The sequence below is a fragment of the Dipodomys merriami genome, unplaced genomic scaffold (assembly GCF_024711535.1).
Source record: "Dipodomys merriami isolate MVZ:Mamm:240054 unplaced genomic scaffold, mDipMer1.0.p SCAF_1, whole genome shotgun sequence".
NCBI classification, from domain to species: Eukaryota; Metazoa; Chordata; class Mammalia; order Rodentia; family Heteromyidae; genus Dipodomys; species Dipodomys merriami.
Window position 1 is genome coordinate 42,425,983 of NW_027202270.1, and position 13,251 is coordinate 42,439,233.

The 13,251-nt window shown below is 38.7% G+C and overlaps 1 protein-coding gene across 1 annotated transcript in view; it reads left to right on the plus strand.

Moving 5' to 3' along the window:
- The window catches only part of Sp3 (Sp3 transcription factor), a 60,559-nt gene that overhangs the window by 17,394 nt on the left and 29,914 nt on the right, over positions 1-13,251 (plus strand). The window lies entirely within an intron of this gene.

Sequence of the window (13,251 nt, forward strand, 5' to 3'; positions counted from 1 at the left end):
TCAGGTGGACCCATTGCAATAATGAGATGTACAAGACGTTATGTCGAAAAACGAACTTCACAACTTTGGTGGGGTGGGGATGTGGGGAGGTGGGAAGGGATGGGAAGGGGAAACAAAGGAGGAGGCAACAATGCTTGATAAGAAATGTACTCATTACTTTGCCCATGTAATTGTAACCCCTCTGTACAGTATTTTCACAATATAAAAAAATTATATGGAATTAAAATCTCTCTGTATGTATTCTTTTAGCTTTTATTGAATTTGAAATTTCTATTAGATAGCCAGCTAGATAAACAGTTGGAATATAATATAAAAACAGTTTAGGTTGGTCAGAAGATAAAATAAGCACTGTCTCTACCTTTCTTAGATGGTATATTAGTTGGCTTAATAGTACTGTCTCCTGGAGGCTTATTTTCCTTTTTGCTTCCTTCTCTATTTTCTACCCTTTAAATATTGTCAGTATCCTAGGGTTCAACCACCAAGATTTTCTTCAGTTTTGAAGGTTTTAAAATTTCAGTTTTCTGGGGGTTACAAATGGGGCTGAAGTGGTAGAGGGCTTGCCTAACAAGCAGAAGACTAACTTCAAGTCCTGTCATGCATAAACAGATAATTTAGTTCCTGAGTTTTACAAATCTGCAATGTATTTTTGTTATAGTTTCCAATTTGGTGAGAAAAAAAGTGTTTAAACTTACTAGCTTTTATCTCCTAGACAGTAAGAAAGAGTTGTTTGAGTCCACAGATTATGAAATATTTTAACTCTCTGGAGTTCCAAGTCTGATCTATTTCTATTGTTTTGACTGGTTTTAGTTAGGATGCCCCATGTTCTCATATGCCTAGTTAACTTTGCTTCCATGCTAGACACTATTTAAAAAGTATTGAAACAATTTCAAAGTCAGTACTATTTTTCCCAACCCTTTTCTTTTCGAGTCCTTCTCTATACTAAATAAAGCAGAAATCATCGCATTTCAAAGTTCTAGAGGGAGTTTCTTTCTAAATTAAATTGGGAGGAGTGTGAACATTGTAGACTTAAGTTCCTGTGAGACTCTTTACCATGCAACAAAAGATTAAAAAGTTATGGGTTGGCCAGGTGCTGATGGTTTATGTCTGTAATTCTAACTACTTGGGAGGCTGAGACAGAATTGGAGTTTCAGACAGTCTGGGAAGCCAAGTTTTCAAGACCCCTTCAATCCATATTTGGGTGCAGTGGTGTTTACCTGTCATCTGAAACTGTATGAGGCTAGAATTGGGAAGAACACAGTGCCATGCCAGCATAAGCTAAAAAGTCCAAGAAATTTCAACTCTATGGAAGGGAAGTTGTATACTGTGGGTCAGGCCTGTGATCCTAGCTCCAACAGTCCAAAGCAGGTGGACTACAGCTCAGGTGGGCACAAAGGTGGAACGTAAGATGACCCTGTCCTACAGAACAATCTGAGCTAGTTGCCAACACGTTTGAATACATTTGGGTAAACAAGTATAGAGCACTGAATCTTAGTGAGGATTTTAGTTGGCTTAAGAAGAGGAGAAAGTTTTTTTGTTTTTTGTCAGTCATGGAGTTTGAACTGAACTCTGGGCCTGGGCGCTGTCCCTGAGCTCTTTAGCTCAAGGCCAGCACTCTACACTTGAGCCACAGCACCACTTCCGGGTCTCATTGCCTTTACTGCCTGGGCTGGCTTTGAACTGTGATTCTCAGATATCAGTCTTCTGAGTTAGATAGGATTACAGGTGTGAGCCAGTGGTGCCCAGCCCTTTATTTGCTTTTTCTTTTTTTTTTTCTTATGTGGTTCCCAGTAATCGAACCCAGGGCCTCATGCATGCAAGGCAAGCACTCTACCCCTGAGCCACCTTCCCAGCTCCTTTTATTTGCTTTTTAAAGCATATTTATATGTGGAGGAAAGAAGGAAAAATAAAAGGATGAAATTCCAGGAAAACATAGTTTGAATAAAAATTGTGATTGGGGAGGGGCCAGTACTGGGGTCCAGACCTAGAATCTGCTCCATATTTTTGGTTCTCTTTCTAGGTATACTTAAGTTGGATAGAACTATTGTAGTTTGCTTTTGCCACAATGACAGCTTTATTACCATTGGTTTGTAAGTGAGGAAACCATGCAATATTTTTTAGCCTTTGTGATTTCAGGGGTTATGGTAACTGTTGCTGTTAAGCACTTTATCTGTGGTTAGACTGAACAAATATAGGTTTTAAATAAAAAGAAACCAAATTTTAATATTTTGTATAAAAATAGAATGTAAATTAGCTGTTTAGTAATTTTATATCAATTACAGGTTAAATGAACTGTAATAAATTAAGTTCACTGTTATTTTTGCCTTTTATTTGGTTTCTAGGAAATGTGAAATTATGACGTATATATTTTTAAAATTTTTTTATTAGGAAAATACTGTACAGAGGGGTTAGTTACATGAGCAAGGTAATAAGTACATTTCTTTTTTTTTTTTGCTGGTCCTGGGGCTTGGACTCAGGACCTGGGTGCTGTCCCTGAGTTTCTTCTACTCAAGGCTAGCACTCTACCACTTGAGCCATAGCGCCACTTCTGGATTTTTCTGCTTATGTGGTGCTGAGGAATTGAACCCAGGGCCTCATGCATGCTAGGAGAGCACTCTACCACTAGGCTGTATTCTCAGCCCATGAGTACATTTCTTTCTTTTTTTTTTTTTTTGTCGGTTGTGGGGCTTGAACTCTGGGCTTGGGCACTGTCCCTCAGCTCTTCAGCTCAAGGCAAGCACTCTACCACTTAAGCCACAGCACCACTTCCCCATGAGTACATTTCTTATCAAGCATTGTTGCTCCTCCTTTGTTTTCCCCTACCATCCCTTCCTTCTCATCTCAGCTACACAATCCTCCCCCGCCTAAATTGTAAAGTTCGTTTTTTGAACATGAGTGTCTTATACATCTCGTTATTACAATGGGTCAACCTGTATCCCTATTTAAACATTTTGCTTTTTCCCTTCTCCTCCCCAAATTATACTGACATCAAATACAGTAAAACCAGGGATTATACCTTGGGGAAGGAACATACAAAGCAACAAAAAAAAAATCACATGGTAACTTATAAATACATTAGAAACAATAGCAAGAAAGATATTTGTGTTCCTATATTGGGGTTCATTTCGCTTAACTTCATCTTATCTAGTCATATGTACATAGCTTTTGACCTTTTCTGCTTGTCTTTGACTTATACTAGATATTGCAAATAAGGAAAACCATGGAACCTATGATTCTTTGGGCCTGGCTTACTTCACTTAATATAATTTTTTCCAAGTCTTTCCATTTCCTAACAAATGGGGCAATGTCATTCTTTCTGATGGAGGCATAGAATTCCTGTGTGTGTGTGTGTGTGTGTGTGTGTGTGTGTGTGTGTGTGTGTGTGTGTGTGTGTGTGTGTGTGTGTGTGTGTGTGTGTGTGTGTGTGTGTGTGTGTGTGCGTGCGTGTGCGTGTGCGTGTGCGTGCGTGTGTGTATACACACACACCACATTTTCTTGATCCATTCGTCTACTGAGGGGCATCTGGGTTGGTTCCATATCTTAGCTATGGTAAATAATGTTGCAGTAAACATAGTTGTGCTGGTAGCTTTAGTACGGTCTTGTTTGTGATCATTTGGGTAAATACCCAAAAGTGGGATTGCTGGGTCATAGGGGAGCTCTATGTGGAGTCTTTTGAGGAACCTCCATACTGCTTTCCAAAGTGGTTGAACAAGTTTACACTCCCACCAACAATGCAGTAGGGTTCCCTCCTGTCCATATCCCCTCTAGCATCTGTTGTTATTCTTGATTATAGCCATTCTAACTGGGGTGAGGTGGAATCTCAGTGTTGTTTTGATTTGTATTTCTTTTATGGCTAGAGAGGTCGAGCATTTCTTTATGTGTCTATTGGCCATCCTTCTTTCCTCTTCAGAGAAGTTTCTCTTTAAATCTTTAGCCCACTCATTTATGGGGCAGTTGTTTCTTTTGAGGATTTGTTGTTGGGGGATTTAATTTTTTGAGTTCCAAGTATATTTTATATATATATATATATATATATATATATATATATATATATATATTTTTTTTTTTTTTTTTTTTGGTCGGTTGTGGGGCTTGAACTCTGGCTTGGGTGTTGTCCCTGCACTCTTCAGTTCAAGGTGAGCGCTCTACCATTTGAGCTACAGCTCCACTTCTGGTTTTCTAGTGGTTTATTGAAGATAGAAATCTCAGTCTTTCCTGCCCAGGCTGGCTTTGAACCATGATCCTCAGATCTCGCCTCCTGAGTAGCTAGGATTACAGGCGTGAGCCACTGGCGCCTGGCTTCCAGGTATATTTTAGATATAAGACCCTTATCCTTTGTATGGGTAGTGAAGATCTTTTCCCAATCTGTGAGCTTGCTATTGATTTTGCTTTGCCATACAGAAGCTCTGAAGTTTCATACAATCACATCTGTCTAATCTTTCTTTGATTTGTTGTGTGTCTGGGTCACTATTAAGAAAATTTTGGGGCGCTGGGAAGGTGGCTCAGAGGTAGAGTACATGTCTTGCATGCATGAGGCCCTGGGTTCGATTCCTCAGCACCACATAAGCAAAAAGAAAAAAAGCCAGACCCCCCCCTAAAAAAAAGAAAAAAGAAAAAAAAAATTGGCTTGTGCCAAGGAGACCTAGCGTTTCTTCTATGCCTTCCTGTAATGTTTTCAGGGTGTTTGCTTTGACTTCAAGGTCCATTTGGAGTTGATTCTGGTACAGGGTGCTATACAAGGATCTAGCTTTAGTTTTCTACAGGTGATTAACCAATTTTGTCAGTACCATTTGCTGAAGAGGCTGTCTTTCTTCCATTCTGTTGTTTTAACTCCCTTACTGAAGATTAGGTGGCAGTAGGTCTGTGGATTCATTTCTGGGTTTTCAATTCTTTTTTTTTTTTTTTTTCTGGTCGTGGGGCTTGAACTCTGGGCCTGGACACTGTCCCTCAGCTCTTCAGCTCAAGGCTAGCGCTCTACCACTTGAGCCTCAGTCCCACTTCCAGCTTTTTCTGCTTATGTGGTACTGAGGAATCGCGAACCCAGGGCCTCATGCATGCAAGGCAAGCACTCTACCACTGAGCCACCTTCTCAGACCCTGGGTTTTCAGTTCTATTCCATTGGTCCAGAGGTCTCTTCTTGTGCCAGTACCAAGCTGTTTTGATTGCTATGTCTTTGTAGTAGAGTTTGAAATTTGGTATTGATATTCCTCTAGCATTATTCTTTCTGTTAAGCATCATTTTTGCTATGAATTTTTGGATTGCCTCTTCTATTTCCTTGAAGAATGAGGTTGGAATATTGATAGGTATCACATTGAATTTGTAGATAGACTTAGGAAGTATTGCCATTTTCACCATGTTGATCCTTCCAATCCAGGAGCATGGGAGGTTTTCCCGCTGTCTTAAGTTCTTTTTCAGGTTTTTAAAGTTTTCATCGTAGAGGTCTTTCACTTCTTTAGTTAATTCCTAGTTATTTTATTTTTTGTGGGGCTATTACAAAAGGAGTTGCTTTCCTGATTTCAGCCATGCTATTCTCATTGTTGGCGTATAGAAAAGCCATTGATTTTTGAGGGTTAATTTCATACCCTGCTACTTTGCCAAAGTTTTGAGTCAGCTCAAGTAATTTGGGAATGGCGTCTGTGGGATTCTTTAAATACAAGATCATGTCATCTGCAAAGAGGGAGAGTTTTACTTCATCTTTCCCTATTTGGATCCCCTTTATGTTTGCATCCATTGGCTGTCAAAACTAGATAAACACAAGTAGAGAAAAATAGCCTGGGGGCATGAAGATAGAAAAATAAGAGGAGGGGTAACAAGTTTGACAAGAAATGTATTTATTATCTTATGTAACTCTGTGCATCACTTTGACAATAAAAAAAAGAAATGTGGTAAACATGCAGGGGGTTCTAGATATTGGCATTTAGAACTGACTAAAACAGATAAGATGTCCTAAGTTTTTAATACTTGTACAGCCGTAGAAACCACAAATATATATGAAAGTTTGAAAGAAAAAGTATATTTTTGAGATTTAATAGGTAAGGAAAACCTGGAGGAGGCACAGAGAAACAGTGTACCAAAGGATCAGTTGTAACGTTTCTCTGTGTATGGGATTTGGGAGTCATGAGTCTTCCTAAACACTTGATAGAATTGCCTTTTCCAGTAATCCTTAAAGTTAGGCATAGCATAGCAAATCTTTTTGTGAGTTTTAAATCTGATTGATAGGTTAAGTGTAGGTTGTGATTTACCACATACCCTTTTTACCTTTCATGTAATCTTGGAAAGGTTCTCATGTGTTGCCTCCGTACCTGAGGGGCTGCTAGCACTAGATCTTCTGCCAACCAGAATTGTAAAATTAATGGGAAATAGACTTGTATTGAGCAATAGAGAAATAGAGATTTGTGTGTTTGGTGCTGGGGATTGAACTCAGGGCCTTGGCTCTGTCCCTGAGCTTTTTTGCTCAAGGCTAACACTACCACTTGAGCCGCTTCCAGCCTTTTTGTTAGTTAATTGGAGTTAAGAGTTTCATAGACTTTCCTGCCCAGAGTGGTTTCCAACTGAGATCCTCAGATTTTAGCCCTCTGAGTAGCTTGGATAACAAGGGTGAGTCCTTGGTGCCCAGCTTGAAATTATTTCCCCCAAACTATTGGTTGATGTATTAGGATATAATTTTGGGTTCTGAATAAATGTTTAGATATTTGGGGGCGAAGGAGAAATGGACAAGATGCAGCCTTTTGGCTTACATCTTTTAATAGTTGGCTCACAGGTTGACTGAATGTCCATTTATATAGATAATACAGCAAAGAGATGTCTTTGATAAAAGACAAAGGGGAGGAAAATAGTGAAGCAGCTAGGTGCCATTTGTTCGTGTCTATAATCCTAGTTTCTTAGGAGGCTGAGATGTGAGGATATTGATTGGAAGCCAAGCAAAAAGCTTGAATTAGAGGCAGAGCTCAAGTGGTTAAACACCAACTCTGGGCGAAAAGGTAAAATATGCAACATTGTGTTTAAGCCTTTGCACTGCATACTTCACCTTCCCTCCCAAAATAGGGAAGTATTAGAAGAAATAATTCAGTGATACTAGATAATGTTTAATGGATTATTTAAAGCATTTTCTATTTCTGGTTAAATGGCACAAATTAAGCTTGTTTTCAGTCTACAGAAAGTGTTGGAAATAATCCCTACGGGGAAAAAATAACACTCCTTTCTAACCCAGGTTTGAGAAAAGGGAATCTTTGTCTAATACCACAATATACATTTTTTTAATGAGAGGAGGGGAGAACCCATACACGGTGATTTCTTTTAAGTTGTAGCAGTAGCAACCACACAGTTTTTGTCTATTGCTACAGTAGAACCCTTTCCTCAGATGAAAACTAAGGGTAGATTTTCAGTGTATTAAACTAATTTCAGTTGGCTTCCCTTATTTTTATGAGAACTTGGACCTGATGTATTCTTGTTCTCTGATGGTATTATTACATGAAATCTCCTTTAAAGAAACAGTTTGAAAGTCTGTGTGCTGGAGCTAATGTTAGTCACTCTGAACATCTTTATTTTAAGGGCATTCAGTTTCTTGGACCTGGTCAATCCAATGTTTATATATGATTTTAACAATGCTGGTTGATTTCTAAGTGTAAAACTGATTTGGAATATGTAGATTAAAAGGAGTAATATGACCAGGTATTGTGACCTGGAAACTGGAATTAGAGTTGAGACAAAGCAGAAAAACAAGTAATTAAAATAAATTAGAAAGTATTGGATCAATGTTCCAAGGCTTTGTCTAATCCTTGTACATTACTTTTAATAATAAATGGGGCTTACTAGACAAAGATAAAAATAATCTGAGCCTGTCCTGGCAGCCTGACTCATGCCTATAATCTCAGGCCATAATCCTGGGCAAAAATTAGTGAGACCCCATCTTAACCAGCTTGCTGGACATTGTGGTACACTTCAGTCAACCTAGCTACATAAGAGATGTTAAATAGGAAGATCGAGGACCAAGGCTAGCATAGGCAAAAACTTGAGACTATTGGAAAAAAAACAAAAACCAAAAGCTGAGGATGTTCAGCTCTAAAAAGTCTTAACTAAAAACCTGGGACCTTTTTTTGTTGTTGTTCTGTCTTTTGAGAGATGATTTCAGATCCAGGTTGGCCTTGAACTTTATTAGATTGATCCTTCTACTTTAGACTGCTGAGTGCTGGGATTGTAGCTGGCTATGTGTTGCCATTCCCTACTAAAATATGCTATTTTTTGGAATATTTTAAGGGAGGGTTACCATCTGATAGAGTAGAATATTGTTATCTTAACTTATCTAGTAGTTCAGAGTAAATAAAATGAAGCTAATGTTTCATTATCCATAGTGTATTAGGTGCAGACTACATAGTCTTTTTTGTACATATTTGTGATAAGACTGCAAAATAAGATCTCTAGGGCATTTTAGAAAACTAGTTATTTCAAGGTATGTGCCTAAGTTTGTGTTCATGTACTGAAAAGGTTGTATTGTTTAGACTTATTAGGAAGAATATTCCTGATAATATTGTCTCCACATTAATAGAAAAAAAGGAGGTTAATAAAGGATTAGTAATAATCCAGGAAAGGAAGCTGTCCTAGATGAGTAATGATTTTGTCTGAGGAGATGGTGTTTTGGGAAAAGATTATTTAATGTTAAAGCAGAGAGAGAGAGAGAGAGAGAGAGAGAGTGTGTGTGTGTGTGTGTGTGTGTGTGTGTGTGTGTGTGTGTGTGTGTGTGTGTGTGTGTGTGTGTGTGTGTGTGTGTGTGTGTGTGTGTGTGTCAGAGAGATAGTAAAGAAATAAAAATAACTGCATAACTATGCAAAACTGCAAAAGTAGTAAGGAAAAAAAAATAATAAGGAAATAAAATTTAGTTTAAAGCTTGTTCCCTAAAGTATTAGCTTTTTTCTCTTTTTAGCATCAAGTGATGTTGTATTTTTAGGAACCCTTATCTATAATTTAGAAGTATTTCCTTAAAAGTTGGAAAAAATATTTTGTGGTGGCACTGAAATGCCCAAAGGAATCTAAATAGATATGGAAATCTAATTAAGCAATTTGTGAGATTTTATAGGATTACCTTGTAATTCTATTTAGGTGTTTATGACAGGTAAAATGTACTAAAGAAGTAAAATGTACTAAATAAGATAAACTTTCAGAATCAAGTAAAGTGATTTAATTTGCTTAAAAATTTGAAGGCAGAGAATATGAAAGACTTTGATAAGAACAAAGTTCTAATGATATACTATTGGTAAAGAAGAATATCTTATTATCAACAATGCTGTTATTCATATTTATACAGTATTAGCTATTTAAATTAAGTATGCTTATTCTAGATTTCATAAGTTAGTCTTACCTAATTCTCTTGATCATTTGTAGCTAATTTTGGAAAGAGGTTTTTAGGATATTTCTTTTCTTTTTTTTTGGGTCCGGTCTTGGGGCCTGAAGTCTGGGCCTGGGTGCTGCTCTCAGCTCTTCAGCTCAAGGCTAGCGCTCTACCACTTGAGCCACAGCACCACTTCCCGCTTTTTTCTTTTTGCTTATGTGGTGCTGAGGAATTGAACCCAGGGCCTCTGGCATGCAAGGCAAGCGCTCTACCACTGAGCCACCTTCCCAGCCCTGTCTTCCAGCTTTTTTTTTTCTCCTTATGTGGTGCTGAGGAATCAAACCCAGGGCCTCAGGCATGCAAGGCAAGCGCTCTTCTGGTAACATTTTTAATAGAAATCAAGCCACATCTGAATTATTAGTTCTTAATATTGAAAATATCACGTGTATTCTTTTGTATGTGTGTATTATCACTTAAATTTTATTTTCCTTTAATTTTAGCTCTCAGGTGTGCAGGAATTTTTTTCTTGTGAAATTAGTGTTTCAGTCTATACTTGGTAAGCTTCTATTAATATATTTTTTTAGGTGGGGGGGACTTGAACTCAGCCTGGGCACTGTCCTTGAGCCTTTTGGGCTCAAGGCTAGTGCTCTACTACTTGAGCCACAGCACCACTTCCATCTTTTTCTGAGTTTATTGGAGACAAGAGTCTCATGGACTTTCCTGCCAGGACTGGCTTTAAACCCTGATCCTCAGGTCTCAGCCTCCTGAGTAGCTAGGATTACAGGTGTGAGCCACTGGTACTGGCTGTTTTTTTAGATCTTAATGATAGAAAATAGACATAATGGGCTGGGAAGGTGCTAGAGCGCTTGAATTGCATGCATGAAGCCCTGGGTTCGATTCCTCAGCACCCTATAAACAGAAAAAGCCAGAAGTGGTAGAGCACTAGTCTTGATCTGAAGAGCTGAGGGACAGCACCCACACCCAGAGTTCAGGCCCCACAACCAGAAAAAAAGAAGAAAGGAAAATAGATATAATACAATAAGACAATACTTGTGTTTTATAAGTTGTGTTTTTTTGGAGGGCTGGGGGAGGCAGTTTTGGGCTTTATAAGGTTTTAAAATGTGGTATGCAGTGATTTTTTACTTTCTTTATTTTTTTGGGTCTGGTCGCGGGGCCTGAACTCTGGGCCTGGGCGCTGTCCCTCAGCTCTTCAGCTCATGGCGAGCACTCTACCACTTGAGCCACAGCGCCACTTCTGGGTTTTTCTCTTTGCTTATGTGGTGCTGAGGAATTGAACCTAGGACCTCATGCATTCAAGGCAAGCACTCTACCACTGAGCCACCTTCCCAGCCCTTATTTTTTACTTTCTATTTCTTTCTTTCTTTCTTTTTACTTTGAAATAGTTTTACCTCAAAGGTGAAATCAGATTTTAAACTACTTTATTAGCATATACAAATAGTATAAAAAACACACCCCTCCTACAATTTTGTAGATGTGTACAGTATATTTTGAACAAGTTCAGTCTATTATATTCCTTTAACCCTTTTGGTGGGTTTCATAATGTTGTCTTCATAAGTGTATATGTAACATATGTAATACTCGCCCATTCCCTGCTCTACTGATCTCTATCCCCACAAAGCCTATCCTTCTCTTCCTCATTTTGTCTAGATTCCACAGGAGTGAAAATATGTAATACTTGGCATCTTGAGTTTAGTTTATTTTGCTTAACATGATTATCTCCAGTTCCATATATTTTCCTACATGTGACATAGTTTCATTCTACTTTGTGGCTGAATAATACTTCATGGTATTATATATCTATATTTTTATCAGTTGTTGGGCACCTCTGCTGATTGTATAGTTTGACTATTGTAAACAGTACTTGAATAAACATGAGTTAGCCGGGCGCTGGTGGCTCACGCCTGTAATCCTAGCTTACTCAGGAGGCTGAGATCTGAGGATCACGGTTCAAAGCCAGCCCGGGCAGGAGAGACCGTGAGACTCCTATCTCCAATAAATCACCCGAAAGCCGGAAGTGGCGCTGTAGCTCAAGTGGTAGAGTGCTCGCCTTGAGCTGAAGAGCTGAGGGACAGCGCCCAGGCCCAGAGTTCAAGCCCCATGACCGACAAAAAACAAACAAACAAACAAAAAAAAACATGAGTATGCACATCTCTTGTTTTGTATGTTGATTTGATTTTCTTTCAATGGCTATATGCCCAAGAGTGGTATATCTGAGTGATGAGGTGAGTTATTTTTAGTTGTTCTCCCTCCCCACCCCCAATATCAGAGTTTGAATTCAGAGTCTTGAGCTTCCTTTGTGCTCTACCATTTGAGCCATGACTCTAGCCTGCTTTTTGGTGAGCTGGACTCAAACTGTGATCCTCTTGGCTCTCAGTCTCCTGAGTTAGGATTATAGACATGAACTGGCATACTTTTACTTTCCTGATAAACCACCATATTGATTTCCATAAGGGTTGTACTAGTTTTCATTCCTGCTAACAGTGTGTGAGAGGGCCTTTCCCATGGCCTCCTTGCTAGCATTTGTTTTATGATTGTCATTTTGACTGGTGTAAGGTAGAACTTCAGTGTGTCTATTGATTTGTACTTCTTTACGGCCAAGATGTTAAATATTTCCTTATGTATTTATTAGCCATTGTGCTACAGATAACTGTACAGTTCATTTGCCCATTTATTACTTGGATTATTCTTATTGCTAGTTAACTTTTTGATTTCTTTGTATATTTGGATATTAATAGTTTATCTGTTTAGTAGCTGGGGAAAAGTGTCTCCTATTCTGTGGACTGTCTCTTTATTCTGGAAATTTTGTAGAAACTTTGATTGGATGCAGTTCCATTTGTCAATTCTATTTCCTGGGCAGTGGAGTCCTATTCAAAATGATTGCCTATGCCTATATATGACCCAGTGTTTTCTGCAGTTTCAAATCTTATGTTAAGATCTTTGATCTATTCTGAACTTGGCTAACTTCACTCATCTCCAGTTAGCTAACCAGTTTATTTGTTAAAGATGTGAGAAAAACACTTTACTATCAAAGTAGATTCTTCCTTTATGTCAGTCTTGTAAGAATTGTCTGAAAAGTTCCTGCCTTGGCATTACATTTTAAAGTCCTTTTCTCTAAGAATCCCATTAAAAGCTTTGACTTTTAGTTATATCCTGTTAATATAGCCACATCCTTTTGTGGATTGTGAACCTGAACTCAGCCAATCTGAGCAGAGGGGCAGGGCCTGCTGGATTAGGGATAAAAAGGAAGCAAACAGTTTGCATACTCTATGTGCTTGCTTGCCAGATTTTTGGCTGATGGCACACTCTTCTGCAGAAGTAAACTTTGCCTTGTTAGTGTCTTTGTTCAGAGCCATTTCTAACAAAGAGGCTCTCTTCTCCAACACATGTTTTCGGCTCCTTTGTCAGACATGAGATGTGGGTTTATTTACAGGTCTTCTATTATGTTCCATTGGGTTTTGTGTCTTTTGTGCCAGTATCAAGCTGTATTTGTTATTGTGGCTCTGAATTTTAGGATTGATTCTTTTCTATGATGAATAACATTGGAGTTTTGGTTGGAGTTGCATTGAATTTTAAGTTTTTTTCAGGAATATAGCCATTTTCACAATATTAATATTCTGCCAACCTATGAATTTGAGAAGTCCTGCCATCTTCTGGTGTCTTCAGTTTCTTTCTTCAGGTCAGGAATTTATTATTATTATTATTATTATTTTTTGGTCCAGTCGTGGGGCCTGAACTCTGGGCGTGGGTGCTGTCCCTCAGCTCTTCAGCTCAAGGCTAGTGCTCTACCACATGAGCCACAGCGCCACTTCTGGCTTTTTTCTTTTTTGCTTATGTGGTGCTGAGGAATCAAACCCAGGGCCTCAGGCATGCAAGGCAAGCGCTCTACCACTGAGCCACCTTCCCAGCCC